Source organism: Penaeus vannamei, chromosome 42, assembly GCF_042767895.1.
Source record: "Penaeus vannamei isolate JL-2024 chromosome 42, ASM4276789v1, whole genome shotgun sequence".
NCBI lineage: Eukaryota > Metazoa > Arthropoda > Malacostraca > Decapoda > Penaeidae > Penaeus > Penaeus vannamei.
In genome coordinates this window covers 22,036,073-22,043,572 of record NC_091590.1, presented here as the reverse complement: position 1 = coordinate 22,043,572, position 7,500 = coordinate 22,036,073, and positions in this window count along the sequence as shown.

Here is a 7,500-nt window from a genome sequence, read left to right as displayed (position 1 = left end):
ATACATACATACACACACACACACACACACTCATATATATATATATATATATATATATATATATATATATATATATATATATATAATACATACATACATACATACATATATATATATATATATATATATATATATATATATATATATATATACATATACACACACACACACATGTGTGTGTGTGATGTGGTGTGTGTGTATGTGTGTGTGTGTACATATATATGTATGTATACATATATGTATATATACATATATGTGTATACATACATATATGTATATTTTTGCATATATATATACATATACATCTATATATATATATATATATATATATATATATATATATATATATATATATATATATATATATATATATGCGTGGTTGAGAGTGTGTATGTGTGTGTGTGTGTGTTTGTGTGTGTGAGTATGCGTGCGTGTGTATATGTGCATGTTAGTGTGTGTGTGTGTGTTTCTATTACCAAATCTATATACCAACCAGATCCACTTACTTAACTAGATAGCCATTAATATATCTATCTACCTATCTGTATGTATACATGCATGATTACATACTTACAGAGAGAGAGAGAGAGAGAGAGAGAGAGAGAAGAGAGAGAGAGAGAGAGAGAGAGAGCAGAGAGAGAGAGAGAGAGAGAGAGAGAGAGAGAGACGGAGAGAAAGACGGAGAGAGAGAGGAGGGAAAGGAAAGAGAGAGAGAGAGAGAGAGAGAGAGAGAGAGAGAGAGAGAGAGAGAGAGAGAGAGAGAGAGAGAGAGAGAGAGAGAGAGAGCGAGAGAGAGATAGAAGGGAAAGGGAGAGAGAGAGAGAGAGAGAGAGAGAGAGGGAGGGAGGGAGAGAGAGAGAGAGAGAGAGAGAGAGAGAGAGAGAGAGAGAGAGAGAGAGAGAGAGAGAGAGAGAGAGAGAGAGAGAGAGAGTGAGAGAGTGAGAGAGAGAGAGAGAGAGAGAGTGAGAGAGAGAGAGAGAGGCGGAGAGAGAGAGAGATGGAGAGAGAGAGGAGGGAAAGGAAGAGAGAGAGAGAGAGAGAGAGAGAGAGAGAGAGAGAGAGAGAGAGAGAGAGAGAGAGAGAGAGAGAGAGAGAGTGAGTGAGTGAGTTCAAAACATTTAATCAAATCTACTGACCACCACGTCATCCCTCCGACACACTGGATAAGTAATGTAACATTTTGAAAACAAACCATTATAACTGGAACAACATTACTCCAGTTCCGGAACGAAATGGTGTCATTTAACCAAAGGCTTTTATTTGCACCTCCCAGGGGAAGAACACACACCGACTCACATTATAAGCAACCGTGACCCAAATACATTACGAAATCTATTCACTCCTGGAAAAGGGAGTCGATTTTGAACAAAAGGGGGAGAGAAAGAGAGAAATCGGGGCGAGAGAAATCGGCCAAATCAGCATCCGGCAACGACAGGAAAATCGACGGGTCATCAGTCCATCATTTCGAGCCGCGGAAGGTCACGCTGGGTCTCGGGAGGTCAGGAAAGGGATACGGGAAAGACGCGTGACCTCTGGGTGGGACAACCGCCGCTGGAACCGTCTCACAGGAAGGTCCCACGTTCTTCCGCTGGACAAGGGGTTGGGGGAGTGTCTGTGGGTGGGGGGGGGGGGGGGGGGTAGGTGGGGAGGGGGAGAGGTAGAGGGCGTTTCGGGGAGGGGGAAGTCGGGGAGAAGGTCAAAGGGCGAGAAGAAGTGAGATTGAGAGAGAGGGAGGGAAGGAGGGATGGAAAGACGGAGGGAGAGAGAGAGAAGGAGAGAGAAAGAGAGAGAGAGAGAGTGAGAGAGAGAGAGAGAGAGAGAGAGAGAGAGAGAGAGAGAGAGAGAGAGAGAGAGAGAGAGAGAGAAAGAGAAAGGGAGAGAGAGAGCCAGAGAAATATTCTAAGCTCCTAACCCCCCCCCCCCCCCCCCCCCATGTCTCTCAACCTCTCACGCTCTCCTCCTTCCTTCCCTCCCCCTTATTTTCCTCCCCCCCCGCCCTTCGCTCCCCACCTCCCCCTCCCCCTTTTCCTTCTTCCACAAGCCCCCACGCCCATGACGCCCAACGAGGAGGTGGATCCGAGACAATACATCAAGGCAGCGCGGGGTTTATATGCATTCAAATCGCCCATTGTCTTACAGCGGGCTCGTTCATTACGCAAATACCCCCCCCCCCCCCCCACTAAGTAACCGGCTAAAGGTAATTATGGAAGTTATCCTTGGTCAGTAGAATGGTTTCCCTCGCGAGTACAAGAGAATGCGAAAAGAGACTAATTTTTATCTATTTTTTTTTTTTTTGGGGGGGGGGGGTGGAGGCGTAGGGACTTTGGCGCTCTCTATGGACTTTGATGATGATAATAGTAATTATAATCAAAATGTTAATGAAAAGAAAAGAATATTGAAATGAGGATAATGGGAAATATAATTATTAATAATAATGAGAAATATGATAACAGTGATAATAACAATTATCATTATTATTACTATTATCATTGTTATTATCATCAATACTATTATTATAACGATCATTACCATTATCACTACTATCATTACTATTATCATAATGATCATTATCATTATCATTACTATCATCATGTTATTATCATTAGCAGTAATTTCATCAATATCATTGCCATTTCTGTCATTACGCCTAACATCACAATTAATATTATTACCATCATAATCATCATGTTTTTAGCATTTTCGTCCGCGCAAATATGTACGTGTGAGCCTCATGGATTTATTTCACTGATATATAACCAGACTCACCCCCAGCGATACTCAGCATGATAAAAGAAAAGAAAAAAAGATAAAAAAAAAAAACATTTTGCAAAACCTGACGCCCAGAGGATCAGCTTACATATGATTCACGCTATCGTTGGCAGCGCGTTTTGCATCACTTCTTTCTTGTTCCAATTCCAGAGTTTAATTTTCGAAGCGGGAGAACACAGAATAAATATAGCCTGAGGCAACCGGAGTACAAATACAAATATTGAGTAACAATAGATGTTCGAACACACACACACACGTCGCCGCCAGAAACAGAGGAAAATACCCAGTGTTTAATCTGGAATTATTCAGCCTATCTCTCCCCTTCCTTGTAACATGCACCTCTCGTGAAAATTGCAAGAGCACGGAGTGTCAACTTTTGGACACATGCATATCTTTCGAAAATCACGGCTTCCCCCTTTTTCCCTTATATTCTTCCTGTATTTCTCATTTTCTGCCTTTCTTTTTATCAGTTTTTTCTTTTCTCTCTCTTTTTACGTTCTCTGTTCGTTAGTTTAGTTCATTGCAAATATACAGACATTTTTCTTAACAAAGATTTAGTCAATCAGAGTTTATTTACCATAATGGATAGCATAGTGTAGTACATACATAAGCCACGGTTATCACACGTATTTAATGCTAGAGAGAATAGTGTATAACAAATCCAGACTATAACAAAAAAAAAAATCTCTTCTACCAGAGCATCAAGTAAACATTATATTCTTCGTAACTTAAGTAATCAAGATAAAGCAGATGAAGATAAGAAGAGAAGAGTTGCGAATTCTTTGCAATTTAAGTAATCACAGATAAAGTAATTAAAAATAAAGCTAAGGATTAAGTAGTCACAGAATTCTATATATCGTAACTAGTCACAGATAAAGAAGGCAGAGATAAAGATAAAAATAAAGAAGTCACACAACTTTACCTATGTTTTGTTAGCGCCGTCTGAAAAAGTGCAAAGTGCAACCGCAGACTTGCAACGTCTTGCGCATAAACTGCAATCAGGGGGCTGGATTCTCTCTTGAAATTGTAAGAAAAACAGGGTATGAATAATAAGAAAAAGAGAGCACTATGATATGGCGCAAGATAAAAAAAAAGAGAAAAAAAAAGATAAGAGTGAGAGAGCGTGTACATGTGTGTGTGTTGTGTGTGTGTGTGTGTGTGTTTGTGTGTGTGTGTGTGTGTGTGTGTGTGTGTGTGTGTGTGTGTGTGTGTGTGTGTGTGTGTGTGTGTGTGTGTGTGTGTGTGTGAGAGAGAGAGAGAGAGAGAGAGAGAGAGAGAGAAAATAAGGTTATGGATAAGACTGTGACCAATATGTTACCACTTTTCAAAAATTATGAACTTAAGACTCCATAGCAACAGTAATACGAGGTGGAAAAAATAGAACGATAGTAATAATGATAGTAGTAGTAGCAGTAACAATATTAATAATAATCATTCTAATAATGGCAATAATGATAACAATGACAATAATGATTATAATGATAATGAAAATAATGATAGGAAAACAAGAATACCAATACCAATAATAATAATGATAAAATAAAATAATAATAATAATAATAATAATAATAATAACAATAATAATAATAATAATGATAATAATAATAATAATAATATTAATGATAACAGAAATAATAATGATAATATCAATAACAATAATGATAACAATCATGATAATGATAACAGCAACAATGAAAATGATAATAACAATACCTATAACAATAATTAATATAATGATAATAATTATAATAATAACAAGAATGATAATAACCATGATAACAACAACAATAACAGCAAGCGCAAGAATTATAATGATAATAAAGATGATAACAGTAATAATCAAATTAATAATAATGGATATGTTAACAATAATCATGGTCACAATCACGATTAGAAGGGGAACAACAGCAACAATGATATTAATGACAAAATGATAATAATAGTAATAATAATAATAATAATAATAATAATAATAATAACAAATAATAATAATAATAATAATAATAATAATAATAATAATGATAATAATAATAATAATAATAACAACAACAATAATAATGATAATAATAATAATAATAATACCTACAAAAATAAAACGACAACTAATAGCAGTAAAAACATAAATGATGATAATGACCATGACAACAAAATCAATAATAATAATAATAATAATAACAATATTAATAATTATGATAATGATAATAATAACAATAAGAATAACCTGCATGACATGACTAAACCCTACAGATATTAACTGACATGGAGGATAAAGGCAGATCTGTGACGGGTGGGGTGGGGGGGTGGGGGTGGGGATTTTTATGAATCTTAGTGAAGACCCGAGATAGATCAGTAATAAAGTAATTGCCTGCGTTTAGCATCGGACAACATCCAAGTTGCATATAAACTACCTTGCAATATCGGCGTGACAGAGAACTCGGAAAGGATTTCAACTTTATGTATTTCTGTTGGAGGATTTTTGCTCTCGATCCTGTGGCATTTGATAATAATATTTGATACTAATGGTATATCATTAAGGAAATAATGATAATGATGAATCGTATATTGATAATGATAATGATGGTGATAATTATAATAGAGATAATAATAATAATGTTAATAACACTAATAATTCAAGTATACTCATTTTGTGTTTGCATTTACACATGGCGTTCAATTATCAAATACTATATGAGTCCACATATCTCCTGGACAAGGAAATTAATCTGTATCAAAAAGATAAGTGAAAAGGCCAACGGATAGCATAAATCTAAATCTAAACAGAAAATTGTTTACAAACGGTAAATGAAACAGAATCACACTGACACATACACTCAGTATATAATTTCCTGGGAATAAACCACATAAATACTGTGTTGCAAGTTAATATTAAAAATTTCATCATATGCAGAGAAGCGAACCTTTGCACACAATTCAAACAAAGAATTAAACAACAATTAACTGGCTGTCGCTCTACATGAAATTCTTACTAAATGTTTGTTTCATACGGATATAATATTCCATTTGTTTTTGCTGAGTTCGTAGAGATTTTGAGCCATAATTTCCTGATTGACTGTCACTCTCTGATAATTTTGATATTTCAACAGTAAGTATTGCTGCTATGATATCAAGTTTATTGCCATGACTGATATAATCGCTGTTATCTTTATGATCGTTATCATCATTCATTAGCATTATTGTTGTCATCATCACTATTATCATTATCATCATTATTATCAATATTATCATCATCTTCATTGTTATTATCAATATTATCATCATCTTTATTGTTATTATCAATATTATCATCATCTTTATTGTTATTATCATCATTACTTCTAATACTTTTACGACTGTTATCCTCTTCCTTATCCTCATCATCCTTCACAATCATGATTATTATTTTTTCGTTATCATAGCCATTCCTGTTATCATTATCATTGCCATTATCATTATTTACATTATCATAACTATTATTGCCATTGCCATTATTATCGCATACATTATTATTTTGATTATCAGTATTATTACCACTATCAACGTTACTATTATCACGATTATCATTATTATTATCACCATCATTATGAGTATTATTACTATAATCAAACTATAATGTTAATTACTGTTATCATTAAAACCATGATTAGTAGTATATTACAATTAGTAATATTATCAATAGTAACAATAGTAATTACAATGGAGATGATGATGATGATGAAAAAGATGATGATGATGATAATAAAAGATAATAATGATAATAATGATAACAATTAGACTAATACTAGTAATAGTAATGATAACAATTATAGGAATAATAATAATAATGATAACAATAATAGGAATAATAATAAAAATTATAACAATAATAGGAATAATAATAATAATGATAAAAATAATAGGAATACTAATAATGATGATAACAATAATAGGAATAATAATAATAATGATGACAACAATAGGAATAATAATAATGATAACAAGAATAGGAATAATAATAATAATGATAACAATAATAGGAATACTAATAATAATGCCAATAACATGACCAATACAATAACAACAACATTAATGATAATAATGATAATACGCAGAACAACGCCATCTGGATCGTCTCGGTTTTATCAGAGACTTAATTCCTACTTTCACTTTTCATGAACAATTCCTTTGTATAATTCGGAATTCAGCAACTCTTAGGAACACTTCTCTTCGTATCCCCCAAACCACCTTTCCCTTCTTTCCCTATTCTCCTCAATCATCCAGTTGTGTTTCTCCCTCTATTCGTTATGCCTACTTGGCGATTCTCTCTCTCTCACACATTTCTCTTCCACTGATCCTCTTCCCCCCACATTCTTTTCTCTTTTTCTTTCTTTCGATATATTTATTTTTCCCTCCGTCCCTTTTTCCCTTACTTTCTCTATGTATGTTTGTCTGTTTTCTCTCTATTTCTTTCTTTCGTTTTATATTTTTATACCTCTGTGCCTACCCCTTCTCTTCCTCTCTCTCCCCACATCTTTCTCTCTCCTATCTCCCTGTCCTTTTCCACCCCCCCCCCCCCTCTTTCTCTCTTTCACTCCACCCCGCTTCATATCTTCCTATTTCTCTCTATATCCACCGTTCTCTTCTTCCTTCCTTCTCTCTGTCTCTCCCTCTCTCTCTCTCTCTCTCTCTCTCTCTCTCTCTCTCTCTCTCTCTCTCTCTCTCTCTCTCTTCTCTCTCTCTCTCCCTCTCTCTCTC